This window comes from Motacilla alba, chromosome 7, assembly GCF_015832195.1.
Source record: "Motacilla alba alba isolate MOTALB_02 chromosome 7, Motacilla_alba_V1.0_pri, whole genome shotgun sequence".
Classification (NCBI taxonomy): Eukaryota; Metazoa; Chordata; class Aves; order Passeriformes; family Motacillidae; genus Motacilla; species Motacilla alba.
Genome location: NC_052022.1, coordinates 29,481,689 through 29,501,675, shown reverse-complemented (window position 1 = coordinate 29,501,675; position 19,987 = coordinate 29,481,689).

The window sequence follows — 19,987 nt, the reverse complement described above, 5'->3', positions numbered from 1 at the left end:
TACTCCCAAGATGCAAAATAGAAATAATTTGAGGAACAGCAATTGTTCCTCGCCTAATAGTAAAAACACACTGCCAGGATTTTTCTTCCAAATAATCCCAGGCTTTTATTGCACTGTGACAACCATAGATTTCTGCCTGTACCCTTTGGTTTCTACTGTCAAATTATTATAATCACCCACTTCTGGTTTACATTCCTTCTTTTTGCCTCGTGTGCTATTTTATAATAGATATAATAAATCCAAATGTGAATTTTGTTTCTTCGAATTCTTAGCACTTCCTCCGTGTTTATTTTACATCTATGTGTGTAGATATTTATTTATCATACTCATCCACCCAAACCCAGGGTATAATGAGTAAAATTTTGCACTTCTAGGGTCCTTTACTGCTAAGCTTGGTTTTTTCAGATGTGCATAAGCCTGCTTGTTGACTTGTCTCCATGGAATTAACATGGAATTCAGAACAGAACCATGAAACAGCTTGGAATGATGACAGGGGAAAATGTGTTTTTCTAGGTACTGCTGAATTTCATGCTTTAAAATTAAATTAGAATATGAAATTCACAGCTTTCAGCATCCAATATATTTAGATGTACTTTAAAATATTAAGTCCAATTATGAGTAATTTGAGGCTAGATGGTCTCCTTGTTATTAGTCTGAAAGATTTCTTTGTATTTCATAACCTGTGGTGACGAGGCAGAAAAAAGCAATTTTTATGAGCTAGTAGCAGACACTTTTTCTGTTCTAATTAAAAGTCATAATTACATTTTTGATTAATCCAGAATGAACAATAAAACAGATTAGTTATCAGCTTGCTACATTTTGTGAAACAATACCGAGGCTTAGAAAATTTCAAGTTCTCTGACATTTTTAGCATAACTAGATAAAGCGAAAACATAAATGCAATTTATGTTCAACAATGTCCAATTTTGACATCTTATTTGAAAAATGAGCAGAATTACCAATTCAGACAAACTTCTATAGCTGCAGATTTTTGTTGGTTCATAAACCAAGTGTTTTGCTTGCATTATTTTAAATAACTTAATTGCCCAGTAAGTTGTGGTTTTGCTGTCTTTTTTTTCAATAGCAAAAATCAGTGTCTGAGTTTTTGAATGTCAAAAATGTCAGTGAAATATCTTAGAGGGGTGATTTGATGTTTTTAAAGAGAGCCAATATTGAAGGTTTTTTGTTGGTTTTTTTTTTGACAGAAGGTCAAAGAATCAATGAATCAAAACAAAGAGTCAATGACCTGACATGATTGAGCCCATGCAGGACAAGTCAAAAAGGCAGACTCCACCTCAATATGCTGCTGAACCACAATAAAATAACCCACAGAGTAATGCCCCCTCCCCAAAACACAGATTCCCTGACTCCCCTCATGTCTGCAACACCTTTCATAAAGGGAAACTGGAGTGTTTGGAGCACCTGGGCATGTAAGTGGTTCTACTCTTCTCCAGAAATCATGGTTACCAATCACTTCTGACCCACACACAGCTCCTAGCATGGCAAAGAACAACATCCAGCCATTTCCAAAGAGCGCTAATGCTTCTCTTGGTGGGGGCAACAATTCAACAGCAAATGGTAGAGCTGGTATTCCACAGCTGTGCTTAGGCAGAAACTTCAGACAGGAGCGGAAACTTCCTTCAAACAGCATTAATTGGGTTTTAGCCACAAAAGCTATTTTAGAGTTAAAGGAAATATAATAAACAATAGGAAAGAATCAAATATAAAATGGTCAGAATGTGAAGGTGAGAAGGAGGTATCTAGGGCAGTGCTGGTGCAAGTTCCTGCAATATTCCCTAGGTCAAATACTGCCAGAAGACTCCTCACAGATCCCTCTGCAGCAGGAAACTTATCTGAGAAACTTCATCTGTGGAAAAGTGTTTAGAGCATTTTAATAACTAAAATCATGCCACAAACTTATAACTACATACATAAATAAACAGATAATTGTAATTCATGCAAACTAAGATGGCCTTACCATCGCAATTAAACTTCAGGAGCTGAATCAAGACTGAAATCTAATTCAAACTCATAGATCAGGCTGATATCTGAAATGAGCATCTCAAATTCCTGCCACACACTAAGAATATCAGAATTCTTTATCAAGAGAGATTTGGGGGTGGGGAGGTTCATTTCTACAACCTTGTGAAGTGTTAGAGAATGAGGTGGGAAATGTCAAACACTCCTGAAAAGCAATGATCTATTGGGCAAAACTTATTTTAAGGCTGGGGAAACTTACAAGTCTCAATTCACAAAGTAAATCACTTTTGTGTGGAGGACATGAAAGGCTCAGGGTTCTTGAGGTTTGACTTTGACAAAATTGAGCTTATCAGAGAGACCATACCTGGATGGCTACTCTCACCACCTCTTTCCACTTCTAACTTCTGACTAAAATTTGCCTACAGCATGCTTTCATTTTAAGTATTGTAACAGGAAGAAGCAAAAAATAAAATTTTATCTCACTTTATAAAGTTTAAAAATGTACCAGACAAATGTACATGTCTCTACATGCTGAGAAATTCATACATTAATTTTTGAACAAATGTTTAGAGATTCATAGACATTGACATGAACAAGCAATTTTGCACACTGACTTAATTTGAAACTTGATTCTACTTGTGCATTGGGATAAAAAAAAGATGAATATTACTCTATTATGAGTCTGGTAGCAGAATTCTTAGTGTATTTGGGAGTTCAAAATAATAGTTTGAAATTTGATCAAGTAAAGGCCAGATGCACCTCTAATTACTTTAGACATCTTGTAAAATTCTATTAATGTTGTCATAAAATATAAAGCATCTATATCTGGAATTCCTAGTGGACAATTAGCAGAAAATCTACATAAGGTTTAACAGGTTATAGAGAAATTATAAACTATTGAGATCACATGTGATGTTTCTGTGTTATAATCTTATATACTATAATCTTGGTTTTAAAAGCAAGCCTCTAAAATTCAGTATTACAAAATGCTGTCTGAGGGCTGTCCACATTTCTTATTTCTTCAATTAAAAGCATCTAAAATAGTAGCTAATAGTATTTCTGTTGGTATATGAGGCAGCAGTCTGGCATAACAGAAGAAGAAATGCATCAACATGAACAAACCCAGCTTGTATTAACTACAGACTGCTAATTACAGAGATAAGAAACAGGAAAGAGTCCTCCCTCTTCCCCCCCATAAATTTCCCACCTTTAAAAATTAAGAAAATTCTCCAGATTTTAAACATTCCTTAGCAATACACTGGGAAAACAGACTGTGTTCTCCAAAACAGGAATACATGGAGACAAATAGCAAAAAGAGGTGCCTTTTTTCCTATTGCTGCAACTTAATGAAGAGAAGAGGAGATCAGAAAGAGTCAAACTTTGCTGGATCACAAAGAGAAGGGCAAAGGAAAAGATGCTTCTGACAACCTCTAAGGCTCCCAAAAAGACAAGGTTAGTCTCAAATTGGTGCAATGGATCAACAAAGGCCAAGCTGCTCTCTGTGCCCATAATTAAGAAATCAATCTTTTTTTTTTCCTACCCTGATTTCTTTAACAATTTCTTTAACAGTTTCTATCTGACAGTTTATATCTACACAGTTTGTTAGCATATGTAAAAAATAAGTGAATCTGAACTAAAAATGCACACCAATTTCAGTGTGTGGGGACAGTTGCCCAGGCATGTCAATTCTCTGAATGTAAAACCTTGTGTGACAAATCACTCTGAAGAATTTTTGAAGAATTCTCCTTAAAATGTATTGCTCTTACTTGGTAACTGAAATTTCCTAGTAAAACACACTCTTCATCAATTTTTTAACAATATTTGTATTCATACATTAGAGGTAACACAGGAGAACAACATGGTTGTAAAATAGTTACTACAATTAACTAATAGCCTCCATTTCCACTGTGAAATCTGAAGATGCACCACTCCTGCTTTGAACTAACATGAAAGGAAAATGAGCATCACCAGTAGGTGTGTAACATATGAGATGTGAAAAAAGTTCTATTAAAAATCAACAATGTTTTCCAAAGTATTCATCTTGCATGGTGACTCACCCTGAAAACAGTGCTACAGTTCTTCCTATGATATTAATTCTGAGCATTTATATCTCTAGTAACAAAGCCTTTTTCTCTTATATTTTTAACTCAAATTTTTATCTTTTTACAGGAACTCAACAGCTGCTAGATTTCCTTCTATATGTAGCAAGTTGAGCCATTACAAAGAGTTTCAAAACCTACAATATCTAGTGACACAACCTACTCCCATGCCCAGCCTTCACAAACACTTGTGGGTATCACAGAAAAGTGGTACTTATAAAAGTAATACTTATCCCCACTTCATCCATGGCCATGGCACTCATACAAGCACACAAAACATTCATTTCAGTGTTGTATAGCAAATCTCCAATTGCAGTTGCTGGTTAGTTCACAAAAGGACCCCAAAACCAATACCAGGATCTCAAGCTAAATAGAGTGAGGGAAATTTCACACTGTAAAAGCACACACAGTATTGACCAAGAAGAAATCAGTTTTGGAGCTCCAAACTGATTCTTTTTAAAGTTGAGGAGAAAGCAGAGGATCACTTAGAATTAGAAATCACACATATTTAAATTGAACCCTCTTGATGAGTACACTGGTTAGCAAACTGCAGGCTAATCTCAGTTTTCTATGAATTCCAAGAAAACCCAATTCTTCTGCACCAGCTCTTCAAAGCTCCTGGTCCATGCACCTCAGAGCAAACAACCATTGCTTATTCTTGGCAAATTTCCACCAGCAACAACAGAAATATGTTCAAGAGCATCTGCACCACAGGATTTCCAGCCTAGGTCAGCAATAGCTGTGGGATTTTTTCATTCTGTGCGTTTTTTCATTCCATGCTAAATAATGCAACTCTTTCCCTCTCCATCCGTTCACTGTTTCACCTTTAATCTGCATCTACCAAGTTTTTTGTTTGCCTAGCTTTTTCTAGCTTTGTAATACTATGTGAGCCACCTAAAAACTCATCAAGCTTTCAAACTTGATTACCTAATTCTCTTATAATGCACCTTTGCTGTGGAAGGAAGAAAGTTTTTGCTGCACCAGCCAAGCCTTTTCAAGTAGGAGCTGTTCATACTGTCTCGAGTTCATTAGGGAAATTAGTAATAGTTGGTACAGCTGGCAAACAAATGAGGATATTGTAACTTGAAATTATGCAGAAATTGAATGAACATTTAGAAACATGGTGTTCAAAAGAAGGAAAGCTAAAAAGTTTTGAAATTTTTGCTTCACAAACATGGAGAGTAAAGCTGAGGAATCAATATTCACAGTCATTTAAGTTTTACAATATGTAGAATGCACAAGTATTGCTTCAATAAAATGAACAAAGGAATTTATCATCCAGAAAGTATGATTTTGAAGCCTTTGTATTCTAGCAATATAATTAATGACAAAACTCCCAGAAAACAATTTTGTAAATTAAGGGTTCCTCACCTACCATGTCCTTAGCTCCCAATTACCTCCTTGTTCAATGTATTCATTTAAGGAAAACAGCGGTAGGTGGACCAAAATAAAATCATACATTGAATTAATTTTCCCTAAAGTGCTGCCTGAATTCAGGTTGAACTCTTCTCAGTATAGTGGGTTAGGTACTTAGAGGGTAAGTTTGCATTCTGCTTCCTTTCTGAAATGCTGTTTTTATTACATTATTCTATTCACTGCTGTGCTCTCCTTATCATGCTCAGGGAAATATGGTATTTATCTCATGTATTTAAAAGTGACTTGAAAAATACCCCAGTTCTATACACATCTTATATGAGATGTTCAGAAGTGCTTTGTCTCTTAGAAGACTAGAAGTTTCTGCTTGAACTGTGCTCTGCAGTGGCCCCTGATGGTTAAATTACTTACTAATTCCTTCTTTGCAGAGTTTCTCAGGTTCAGTTAATTTCCCCTGCTCTTCTTTCCACTTGTCTCTCTGCTCAACTCCTTCAAGTGAGCCAGAAGTGTTTTAAGCCATGGCTGGGGGCAAATTGAAAAAAAAAAACACATTATCAAACACAACTTCAAACATGAAGTTTTGAAGGAATAGCATGTGAAATGGAGATTTTGGAATTAAAATTATTACAGAAGGTTATGGACCAAAACAATATGAGAAACTCTGGTAAAAGGGAATGTTTTTAATATTTTTCCATTTCATTTAAACAATGATCTTATTTAAAAATGAATAGGGTAAATTTAGGGCAAATTTCAAGTCTACCTATATAGTTATTGACAACAATGCTGTCATTCATAGGCACAGAAATAATTACAAATTAAAAGCTTAATTAAATATAAAACATTTTAGACCTCTAACTGCAGCTTCATGCATTTGTCTTTCACAGCTTCATTTACAACTAGAGACAAGACAAAATCAGCCTGTCATCCTTGCTTCCATCATATCCTTCAAACCTTCTTGAAAATGGTCTTAGCAGCTGCCTTTTGTTTGCCATGGAGCATTTTCTGCTCTAGCACAACAGCAGTGCCCAAAACAAAACAGTAAATAAGCCCCAGAGTCCAGGAGACCATCATTAACTGCTGAATTCAAGGCTGCACTGAACCAGGACATGGGAAGAGAAAGTCCTGAGAAGACCAGAAGAGTGGAATATAGAAACACAGAATCATTTAGGTTGGAAAGAACCTTTAAGATCATCAAGTTTAACCAATAACTTAACACTGCCAAGGCCACCACTAGGCCATATTCCCCTAAGCACTACATTTTTAAATACCAGCAGTGAAGTATTTAAAATACATGGAGAACAGTAATTACTGTTTAAAATTCTTTATTTAGTCTTCTTTTTTGTTTCTGATCATGGCACAGTGGCTGCAAAATGGAAAAGCCAGTGGAGCCCACTGCCATCACCTTGTCAACATGGCTCTGCCATGTTTAAAGCCACCAAATACGGCTGGAAAGGCTATTCTGACTTAAATGCCAAAAGCAGAGATGTTTTTGGACTCAGTATTGCTAAAAACCTCCAGAAGATGGAAGAGAGATATTTCAGCCCCTTTCACTTTTTTCAAACAACAAAGATTTGGTACAACAAACAGCAGAGTCAGAGATGACATACTCAAATGGCTTGGGTTGGAAGGGATCTCAGAGATTATCCAATTCCAACCCCTCTGCCATGGGCAAGGACACCTTCCACGAGAACAGGACGCCTAGAGCTCCAACAGCCTGCTAAAACGCTTCCAGGAATGGGGCAGCCACAGCTTCTCTGGGCAACCTGTGCCAGTGTTTCACAGTAAAAACATGTTTTCCTTGTAGAAAATCTAGCATCTTCACCATTAAGGACTGGATCAATCATTAAAATATTAAAAATAACCTTTAAAAGCCAAACATTTTGTCTGACAGGAGCTTAAAAAGTAAGAATAATGTGTCACACTAGGAGAAATAAAAAAAGCTTCATAGACTCTGTTTTTCAAGGAAGAATTCCAAATGAGAATCACACACTCGTTTATCTCTGCTCTACACTTTTCAGCATGCTAGAAGGCTTCTCATGGGAGATATTTGCTGATATCATAGAAGGCTTTTCTGAAGATTTCCAGCATTCTTATGAGGATTCTAAAGTTCAGCAGTGCTTTAGCAAAGTCAGTCTGTAAATTCCAAGGTTTCTGGGATAAATAAGGGCTTCTGAGGTCTGGAGAGCTGTGCAACTCATGGGAGAAACCAATAAAACTGACAGAATGCCTTATGATCTTTTTATTCCTTGCACAAATGTCTTGCCTTATTTTAGATAAGTCAGAATGGTAGCTGGCAGAACACAAGCTTAGCATAACTGCAAATCACATGTGAATAAAGTGAGGGCTAGGAGGGATGCAACTCATGACAGGATAGTTTCCCATAAACAGAATCTCTTTGGCTTTGTGAAAGTTGCTGACTCAAAACTTCAATCCAAAAATATTAACAGAAATTTTTGTCAAACAGACATAAGTGAAATGTTATCACATCTCAACAGAGAAAAGAAGAAGGGGAAAATCCATCTCTCTCCAGCAGTCCCTCAACTTGTGGGCTTCCAAGAGAATGCTTATTTCACTGGACAAATTAAAAATGTCCTTCAAAGTGTTCCTCTAAAGAATTTCTCACCTCAACTAAAAAGTTCCCTCACACATACATATCTTTTTTTAACATACAAATAAGTAATCTAGCAACTCATTATCTTAACACCACATAAGACTTCACTTAAGCCCAGTGTGTTCTGTACCCTGGAGGCCAGGACTGCCCATGGAAGCTGTTCATGTAAAGACACCGCTTCAATGAGAAGTTGGATGTAGGATCTCCAGTAAGAGATGAGTTCTTGATCCAATTATTGAATATAAAATTCTGGCATTCTCTGAGGAACCACTGGCAGTACAACAGAGACATCTTTCTGTTGGATCCCATAAAACAAATGGAATATGGCACCAATTCACCAACTGAAGCTTATACAGCTCCTGACTCCACAAGTAAGTCTAACACACACCCTGTGGACTCAGAACACTGCATTTATCCTCAAAACAGGTAATATTGCTAAAAACAAAATGCAACAAACATCATCAAAGGAAAATAACAGCCCTAGTTGTTACACATCAACAGCGGATAAATATTAGGAAAGCCTTCGTATTTGCTTTGCTTATGTAGGATTTCTTATTTGGCAACGTCACAACACCTTCTTCAAAATGAATTATGCTAGAATTGAGGAAAAAATTCTGAAAAATTATTTTGGATTCTAACTGACATTTGCGTAGTCTGAAATGTGAATTCACATGAGTTAATCTTCTAAGGAGCAGTGTGCCTCAGATGAAGGCTATGACAAATGTGAAACAACTTCATGGAGTCTACCCAAATGCAAAACCAGACTCCAAAATGAGTTTGATCTTTCTGTACCAAGATCAAACTGAAATCAGGTCTACATCATACAGCTCTGCTGGTGCAGTGATACTAACAGATTTAAAAAAAAATCCCTTAAAAATCACAATCTAAAGGACACACCAGGATGTTTTCCTCTGCATTCCCAAAGCACATAAAGAAAGAGTTTTCATGGACTGCAATGAACTCTTGAAAGCAAATAAGAGAAGCAGTGTAGGGCTACAGCTGGTGCATGTTATTTCTCTAAAACTGCTCTGAGGGGTAGCACAATGGTAGCTATCTAGTAAATATTTTATTCAGTGTCATAATTCGAGCTAAATAAAGTGAAAGTCACCTACTACTGATAAATACAGTCACTTCTGCAATCTCTTGGCAGTAAGAAGAGCAGATGCACTTTTGTCATACCCAAATTAGTGTTTGCTGTGGATTTACAAAACTTGCAGCTTACTTGCCTATCAAAATACTGACAGCATTATTCTGGACACAGGGAAATTTTGAATTTGATCTGGCCACGGGCCAAATCATAGGAGGTGCATGCTGAAACACAGTTAATGAGTAGCCAGAAGAAGTGGCCAATAATTGGCAGCTCAGCTTCTGTTGTAACGAATGCTCATTAGGAAGACAGACTGACTACTTGGCCTCTTCATTTATTCAGTTTTTGACCCATAATTTAAATATTCCGAGCTGTTCCATTTTAAAATACAGGACAAGGAGACCGTATGATCTCACGTATGGAGGCGGCAGTTCCCAAAATATTTACACGTGGAGCAGCCAGTTAATACACTTTGCCATGCATGGGAATTATATCTGACACTAAATAAACAACAATGATGAATAGTGATGGGGAGGTACCTGTTCCAGAGAATGTTTGAGCTCAAGCAAGTTTTGTCCATTTCCTAAAATGTGCCTGGGAATTTTTTTTTTTGTTGTTCAAAAAAGGGTGTTGGGAGCAGCATGCTCCCTAGGGTACAGCTGTTGGGCACTGTTTGTGCCCAGAGATCAAGGAAATGCAACTCAAGGCAGATGTGTGCTGGTGTGTTTACAGCAAGCCAGATGCAGTCACACCCTTTGCCAGCCAAGAAAATTGCTGAATCTAATGGGCAGTTTGACAGGAACCTGTATCAGCTGGCATTTGGAAAATAAAATTCAGTCAAAAAGCAAGCAGACAATGAAGAAAGATGTCATCCACTCAACAGATAACAAAATCAGACAATTTGAAAAGTGGGAGACAGGCCTCTTCTTGCTTTTAGACAAAACAGAAAACCTAACCCCACGGCTGATGGTGGTGCTGAGAAGAATGACAGCAATTTCTGTAACACAGCTCTGTGCCAGGACCCATTAAGTGCTGAAAATGGATTTGGAATCAGCTTATAGGAAAGCAAAGTATGCAAGTTCCACGATCCAAAATTAAATAGCTGAAACAGACTAATTCAATTAAATTCTCTAAAACTTTCAGTGATAAATCACATGCACATATCACTTGCATAGATTACTTGCCTGTGTGGGCCCATCAATAAAAGTTCTGTCGAGGAGTCCTTCCCACAGCTTTCATCCAAAAATGTCCCCAAAAGCATTCCTGAGACTGCTTTGGACAAGCTGCTCTCCTAAAAATTGTTTACACATGAGCTGCAGTCTAGAAGTGACCCCTGTGAGTAAACACACAGTGAGTTTAGAGCCCAAACGTATGCCAGGCTGCCCCAGCAGCACCGTACATGCTGCATTTCATTGCTCACAGCCTGAACTTCACCATGGTGTGAAATGTAGCTCAAAGAGCTGCAGATGGACTGCACTCAAATGTCTGAATTTCTGATGCTTTCCATGAGCTGCTCAGATCTGTGGGCTGCCATCCAACAGGTTTAGCCAAGCGCAAAGCATGAAAAATTGCATCGAGAGACTGTTTCTGTAGTCACTTCAGCTGAGCTACTTGAATGCCATGTTCATCACTACAGCAAAAAAATCCAAAACATCAGAAAGGCCTGGGATCTGCTCTGTTGAGCTACCCAGCTGCTGTGACCACACCACAGGCCAGCAGGGACATCAGGAGACAGAGAGGCTGCAGGACATCACACAAGACATGTCATTCTGACATCCTCCCCCACATCTTCAGATTTTTGAAATCTTGGTCAAACTGCTCACGTCAACGTGCTTAAATCCAAGCTCTCTGAAAGCTTGTTTTTCCAATTCAGCCAGAGGAGGAGAATGGCAGTTCACTCCCAAACACACACTGGTAGTACAGGGTGACCTGTGCCAGCAAAAGCAGCCTGTGCCAGTCTTTTGCTCATGATGAAAACTCACCAACCCTAATGAAGCCAATTAAGGGCAATTTAAAGGGGGTACAGCTCCTTTAAAAAAATACAATCTCTACGAGCAGATAAATATTTACTTCCTAAGATTACTGTGGGCGCTCAAGCAGCCGTCAACAAAGAGTGCATTAAAGCTCCATACTCTAAAAAGATAAGAACTCTATGACTCCCTCACCATTAACAGGCCAACCTATATTTCAGTAGGAGAATTAATGCTAGAATGAGTAACCAGGGTCCTCCCTCCACGACTCAAGCTTACATCCACACGTTATCAACAAATCACCAATATACAATAAATCAAACAAGCAGAGTATCGAGTATCTTGTTAACCTGACAGAGGAGCACCCATGAAGAAAGGTTCAAACCCACAAAAGGAGCTAGGCAAACCCATCAAGGCCCAACTGTTTACCAAAAGCATGGTGATTAGTGATCAGACATACACAATCTGTATAGAAGAACTTGTTTTCTTCTTGTTTTTAATAAACAGGCCAAAGAATTATCGATATTGATTTAAACCAACCCAACCCTTCTTCAGTGACACCCTCTGATCTTACTCTGTGTACAAACGCAACAGCTACTCTTGGAAGAGCTCTTTATTTCTAGACTGCTGTTTAGAGGGGCAGCATAATCCTTCTGGGAAGGCACCTTTCCTTGCAAGGATAAGCTGAAGCAACACCACAAATCTTCAAGGATAGCTACAGCACTTATGAAGTTTGCCTGGGCTCTTTGAAATTGAACAAAGTGAATAGTTGACTCAAAGCAAAATAAACATGCTACTGGGTATATAACAGGTAAATAAACATAAGACAGTAATTGTAGTATTATATATAACCCTAAATACTGCAATGAGAGAATGACAGTAAGAGATGGGAAATAACATCTGTGGTCAAAAGGAAGCCTTGACAGCAAAGGACAAACACCTGCCACTGGTTTTGCACCTACTCACCTAAAAGAGTAGCTGGATGTGTTTTTCTTATCTGTAGACCTATTAGTTACAAATACTAGTCAATACAGAAAACTCTCCCAGGGAAACACACTTTAGGCTCAGACCTACCTGTGCAGACCAGTTGGCTTTTCAGACTAAAGCTAGTCACAAACAAAATTACCTTTTGCTTTTGTGCAACTAAACTTCTTATCCCTTGCCTGGGGACACAGAACTCAGAATTTGGGGTTCCAATTACTTGTAGTAATTCATTTTTTTTTTTTAAATCCAATGATGTTTGCATCATCAGAAACAGAACTAACAGCTCATTTTGATGGTACTCATAATCTTCTTTTAAGAAGGAAAAAGTGATTAAAACATTTACTACTGTCCTTTTATATAAAAAGGGACGCTGAAAAAATACAAACTACTTTCACCTTTACTTACCACTGGTCAGTGCTCTAACTCTGGCAGAAGCACAAATAAAATGAGCACAAAATAACTAAAAATCCAAGCGTTTCAGATATTTACACTCAAAATGTGAATGTGTATGCTTACATACCTCCTCTATTCTGATCTGTAAACTATATTAAACATCCTAGTTTCAGATGCAGAACTGTCAGGCCAAAGGAACAGTGGCCTTTTCATTATATGAATGTTTTACTACAAACACAAGTGCAGGCTTCTCCCCATTTTCCCACCACTATCCTGTTATCCACACTTGCAAATGCCCACAGACAAGGAGATAATTCAATTAGCACGCACAATTAAACCAAATGATGGTATCTGGGCCCTTATGTTCTTACTTTCATTATTGAAGCTTATTTTGTAATGATAGTCATCAATTATTTTTCAGATTTTGAAGCACAGTCACAGAATAAGAAAATATTTCCCAAAAATTACTGTCGAGGGCTTAAAGTTTGTATTTCTTGTGGCTGCACGAGCAAAATAAATTCACCAAAAAGTGAAGTCAACAATTATTAAAAGGTATGACAGCAAAATCATTTAGACCACATCCTTAACAGAAACTTTTGCCAGAAAAGCATCCTGCAACATATAGGGGGGCATGGGAAAAAAAAGGACTTTTTTTCATGTGTCCAAGAACATTTTGTACCTAGAACTTTTCTATGTCTGCTTCAGGAAAATTTGCCATTTAGGAATCTATCTGGATTTTATTTAAGACTTTTAACACACTACATATTGGGAGTCAAAATGTTTCCTAAAGTGTTATCATTTTAGGGTTTTTGATAGCACTTTGCATTTCAGTAGTGAGATTGCCACAAACACAACACCTCAGTGCATTTAACACAGGAGGTTTGCAATGGGAGCCAACAGAAACAATGGAAGTGATTTCTCCCAGTAACACCCACCTTAAAAAACACATTTGCAATTAAAGGTTTGCCATTCCTGTATGATATTAACTTTCTGACACTGCTCACTCATTTTCAGCATTTTGTTTGTGCATGGAAGACTGCTGTGCCCTGAGGAATTGTTATAGACAAAGGAGGGATTTTTACCTCAGTAACTATTCATATTTTGTACTTTTACTTAGAAATGCACGATTTAGGGGGAAAAAAAATTCCCAGGTATATTTTTTTCAACTGAAATCTCATGTTGTCATGAACAGGATCTCATTTTTCTTTAATCAAATGATAAATAAAACCAAAGTTCTGACTCTCTAGTGTTATTAACATAAAAGATGCTTCCAAAATGCAAACCAGTTTTGTACTAAAACCTTCCCTTACTCTGGTATGTGCAAGTCATTAATATGTCCATGTGCTTTTGGGTTTTTCTTTTAATTCATAGCTGGTGATCTAGGCTTTATATATAGAAATTTTGTGGAAATATGGGTTGTTTTGAAAGATGATTTTGCATGCATATCTAGAGCAATTCCTAGTATAACGTAATGTATTTACATTTACATTCTCACTTATTGAGTGCTTCTATAGTCTCAGCTTGTTGTTGTTACTTTGCTAAGGGCCAGGTCTGCAAAAATTACCATATTATAAACTTTCTTCCCATAAGAAAGCTTCCCTGTTTTAAAATCATTATGTTATTGTGATATTTAGCTGTTTTTTCCTCATGAACTTCAAATATATTTCAGCCTAACAAATTGAAATCCCTTTAGCAAACACTCCCTGCTGCTTGTCCATACCTTCCTACAAATTTTATACACATTTAAGAACTTTGTCCTTTGTTGTACCTTCATAACTCTTTCCTGAAAATATACCTAAATCATACAAAACCAGTATTAATTCAGGAGGTCTTGGCACATTATGTGGGGAATTTTCAGCCTGAATTTCTGTTCCATGCTCAATCATATTCAAAAGTCAGGGTCCACATCAGCTGAAGTTCAGGTTATAAATGTAATGAATAAAACTGTTCTGACTATGGGTAGGAATGATTGTGAATAATCTCAGATTTATACAGTACACCATAAGTCACTGCCACCTTTTATTCAAGTGAGCATGTACATGTTATATTTGTTTATGGAAAACAGTTCTTAAAAAAAATTCTCATAATGTTGCAGCATATGCTACACAGGGAAGTTGTCCTTTTGATCTGTATAAACCTACATGGTCAAGACATCTTTAATCTAAAAAAAATCTTCTCTATCACCTGTGGAGAGTTTTTAATTAAAAAGTTGAGTTACTAGGAAAAAAAAAATGAATCTGAGTTAGGAAGATGTACGTTTTTAAGAAACTTGGGAAAAACAGCTTTCACAATTTTCTTCAAAATAGGCATTAGTTGATAGTGTGTTCTCATTATGAACACACTTGAGAATAGTTAAGCTAATGAATATTTCCCCTAACTGTTAGAAATACTAACAATAATTGACTAATAAGTATTCACTGGAATATTTAATTACAGTAAATTTTAAAATAATCTAGAAAAGATCATTTTATAAATGATATATAAATGCATCCTTTTGTAGCAGTAGCAAAACCAATCTTGACATTCCATTCATTTAGCAGACACAACTTTTTTCTAAACAAGAATATAAGAGGACACATATTACACTCACCTTACATGCATTTTTATTTTACTACCCTATCAGCAAATTTTGTATTTTGCGCATTGCAAAGCAAATGCTCAGCAGCCACAGAGCAGTTTTACTGAAAAGCATCTGAAGTTACCAAAGGTCACTCTCAGGAGGATGTATTACTCAGTGCCTGCAAATAAGATTTCCACTTAATGTTTCCCTGCATGAATTTGATCCTAAGAACTTTAGTCACGATTCAGCAAAACCTCTGAAGAACAGGCATTATCCCCCTGCCCTTGATGGGGGCTGAGAGGTTACTGGACCCCTTTGAGTAAACCTGGTTCTTTCTTCCAGCCTGAGAGATGAGGTAATCCTGGAGGAACTGCCTCAAATACAAGGACATGAAAAATAAGCTGGATGACTACACATGTTGTCAAACATACCACTGAGAACAGAAAGTTTGTTGAGCTAGATCCAGCAAGATGGAGGAGCAAGTAGCATAACATTTATTATTTCAATCTTATTTTTTAAAAAAATGATCAGCTTTCATTGCCTTTTAGCTTCTGGACCCAGACATCTTACTTGCACTGGCAACACTCTCAGGTCTTTTTCTGCAACCACAGGAGTCAGAAGTTGTCATTCATGAGTGTCAACTGAATCCCTTGAGTAACCATTTGAAAGTCCAGAACTTGAGAAATTCTTGATGTCACAAGATCCATCATAACAAAAATTAGAAGAGTTAGAAACAGATATTTACTGAGGGTCGTATCAGCATTCAGCCCTAATCAAATGGTATCAGATATTCAAATGCAGTACAAATCCACTTAAAGAATGTTTCTTTAATCAATGGATTGACAGGGCCCCAAGGAAGCTGTAAAAGGCAATCAGCATATGCTGGCAGGGAACTGGAAATGTAATTACAATCTAGAGAAAGGAAAATTTCACTGTGCCCTTCAAAACGATGCAAACTCTCGTCATTTGCATGATGGCCCTCCTACCAAAGAAAGAGACAGAACCTTCTTCCCCACATATTTTCATGTTAGCCATTTAGTACATCCACAAACTTGCAAAATCAGGAAAGAAAAGAAAATTAATTTTGTATAAAGATGTGCTTGACTTGGGGTTAAATTTCTGAGTCCACAACCCATCTCCCACAGTACCTGGGAATTTCTGTCACAAAACCAGACACACAATAAGTCCCTGCTTAATTGTGCCACAGCTTTCAATGATACAACATTAAAAAGAAGATAAAGCTTGTTCATGCTGATGAAATTCCAGTAACTCAGGTCCTCTGTATTCAAATAAATTTTTTCTCTTCTTATTCCTGATTATTGTATAGCTCATTAAAGGAATAAACCCCAGCATGACATGAAAAATCACTTTAGTCTGATAAAATGAAATAAAACTCTATTCAGTATCAGAAGTAGCTTAGCTTGACTCTAAGAGAGAAGCTGAACAATAATTACTTTTATTTATTAAAGAACTTATTTTATGATTTTAATGTTTTCAAAAATTACGCTTCTGAAAAAGAGGTATTCTTTCCTACCAAGGGGAAATCTCCTTTTTATTTATTTAGAATTTCCCTGCATACACATGTTGCATAAATTTTAGGGCAACTAAAGTTTCAATTTACTTGATGTTCAACTTTTAAGTCTAGTTAAAATAACCTGCAAACTGGAAATAGTTAAAGAGTGAACCAGCAAACAAAGCAAGCAGAGGCAAGGGAGGAGGAAAATAACTTTCTACCAAGTTGCTTATATGACTTCATCTATATTTCTATAATTATCTAGGCAGATTTATCATTAGATCTTTTACTGAAAAGTCACTAAAAACTCAGCATCAAAACCATTGAAATTCAAGTTTCAGGAAATAATTGAGGAAAACATCAGATACTTAAGTGTGCAGAGAGCACTGGGGATGCTTTCACAGCAAAATATTTTATGCCAAAACTGTCTGGTTCAATAAAGCCACAAAAACTGGCCTAAAGTTAGAGGATAACTAGTCTTTCTCAACAGATCAGCCACCATTTCTCTCCAGTCAGTACTAGGATGATTTTACCTTTCAGCAAACACAACAGAGTTGTCACTCTCGCTTCTCCAACACATTTTCACTTCTCCTGCTGCTGCACACAAGAGTCACCTTGCTAAAGCTTCAACTCAAACCTCTCCCTACCCACCACTTTAAAAGCAAACCATGACAGATAAGCTATTCCTGGTTCAAGCTATCCAAATTTCTGTGGAATAACCCATGAGACTTCCTTGAGCTAAAATGAACCAAGGTGAGGGTCCCTCCTGGGGAGGCACAGAGGAGAGCTGGGATGCCCTGATGGGTGACACTCCAGCCTTCACAGACAGCTTCTGAAGAAGCTTGAAAGGCAACTACTGATGGAAATACCAATTATGGGCAGCTTCCCTCAAAATAATAAGCAAATACAAGTTTTGTTTGCAATAGCCAGAAAGGAAAACTCTGCAAAATACCCTTGTGTTGTTTCATGAGAAATGATATTTTTGTGTGAGTTAAGTGCTAGTGAACGAAGAAGCATTTCATTTCCTCAATCCCCCATTTGATGTAAATCAAGAATCTTGCTAAACTTTGCAGTTCTACTTTTTTCTTTAGTAAAAAGTTATAAAATAAGAGCACCTCACATACACACACACACACACTTTAATAGCAACAAGCAGATTTTGGAACTTGGTTCCACATTTGTTACCAGGGAAACCGCACAGACTTGGAGAGATTCACATGCAAATTATTTCCTAATCTGCTCTGTCATAAAAACACAATCTAGCACTCAACCAGCAATATGCATTAAAATGCAAAGCCCAGGATTATCAGCGAGCTCAGTCTTAATTTTGACTCTGTTTGGTTCTTACATTCACTGCTTATATCCCTGCTATGAAGCTCCTGCTAAACCACTCTGATTTGGTGAAAAAAAAGTCTTCTACCTACACTGTGTAATGAAGACAGCAAGGACTAAGACTTTTGAGCATAGAAAAGATTCTGCTGCCTTCTGAGTCAGCCTGGGCAGTGCATCCAGCCCTTGTGTCCCTGCTCTGTATCACCAGCCCTGCTGGGCCTGGGGCTAGCACACCTTACTCAATTGGGATCTGAACCTGCTGCTGCAAAGGTCACTACTCTATTAGCCTTAACACTTGGGTTTGCTCCAATGAAAACACGCACTGGCACAGCGCACAACACTGGGAGAAACAGAAATTAAAGTTCTACAAGGCTGACATTAGCAGTGCTATTTAGTACACTCCACTGAAGGAGAACTGGCTTCACTCAGACTTGTGAGTGTTCAGACATTCCCACACTGCCTCAAATTAGTTAATCCATGTATTTCCAGCACCAGTGGAGCTGCACAACCAGAGCCTGCAGCTGCTGGCAGAGGCCAGAAACACCTGGAAGTTTCTTGCAGCTCTGTTGGGTCCCAGCTGCAGCAGCCTTGACTCTGTCTCATGCCCAAAAGCACGGCAAGATTTGTGCCCTGCCAAAGGCAGCAGAAGTATCTACATCTTCAGGGAATGTGATATTTACGTTAGAGAATGATAAAGGGAGCTGATTTCCTGTCACAAAAACATCACAGAAACCTGTCTGCTCCCAACTCCTTCCGCTGACCTGAGAGAGGATGTGTTAGCAGCCTCAGCTCCTGGGTAAGTGATACCCCAACTCTGCTGTGATAGGAACTCATCAGAACCTGACAGTGTGCATTTAAGCATTTGATTACATCACCCATTGGTCATTAAGGAAACCACAGTTGCATCTTCCTGTTACAGCCTATTTGATTAAGTTATATGATACATCCTCCAGCATTATTCATGCCCCTGTGCACCAGCAGCTAATTTCCTTTGCTGCATGTCATCCGGTTTTTATTAATGTCTCCTCCAAAATGAACTTCTTGAGTTATATTTTTTTTCTCTTCTCATACCTTCTCATAGCTCAGTCTAGTTCTCACAGACATATTTTAATTAATTTACCTGAAGAACATACCATCACTTAGGTATATTAATTAATTTTATTTCATACCTTCTTATAAGCAGTTTTAGTCTGGGTTTAACTGCTGGTTTTCCTTTTTTGGGGGGTTATTTGATTCTAAAAGTACTTATTCTGAGCAAATTAAGCTCTGAACCATAAGTGACTGATGCAACTTCCACAACATGAGAATTTGCATAAGTGCTGATACTAGAATAGGAAAGACTAGCCAACAGTTTAGAGCACTAACTAAACGTGAATTTTGTCCTTGTGATGTGCACAGGCTGTGGAAAAATATAACCAGGGCAGTGCTTTCACTGTGTAACTCTAACAGTTTAAAAACATAAAACACATGCAAAGATGGGAAGCTGGTTATTTCCAACTAAATGGACCTAGTGATCACGTATTTAAATGCACAATAACTAGAAAATGCTGAAAAACTTGAAACTGCATCTTCTGTAGCCAGAATTGCAGCACAGCACTAAAAAACAGGTACCTCAAAGCACAGTATTTACTTTTCTTGCAGTTTAATCCAGTTCCTACTACAGATGTGCTGGAGCAAGGATCCCTCCCCTGGAGATAATGGATGCAGGAGTTTTACCACGTTCATGGCAAAACCTGCACCCTACAGGTTGAATCGAGCCTGACTAGCACTTGAGAACATGAGAGAGAGTTTTGCTCGGGAGGTGGCAGGATTATCTCATCCCTCTCTGCTTGCAATGTGGACTAACCCATGCACAAAACCACTGAGGGGCTTACAAAAACACAGGGAGAGCAACAGGTAACTTTTTCCATACTTGCCCAAACATACATGGCATTAAAACTGCCTGCAAACCTGTTCTATCTGTACAGGAACACTTCTCCTAAACTTTGTCTCTTTTAAGTTTAGATTTGGAGCAGGCTCCCTCCACTAAACTTGATAATCTGATCTCCAGATTTTTTTATCTACACAAAATGGCAGAGATGAGC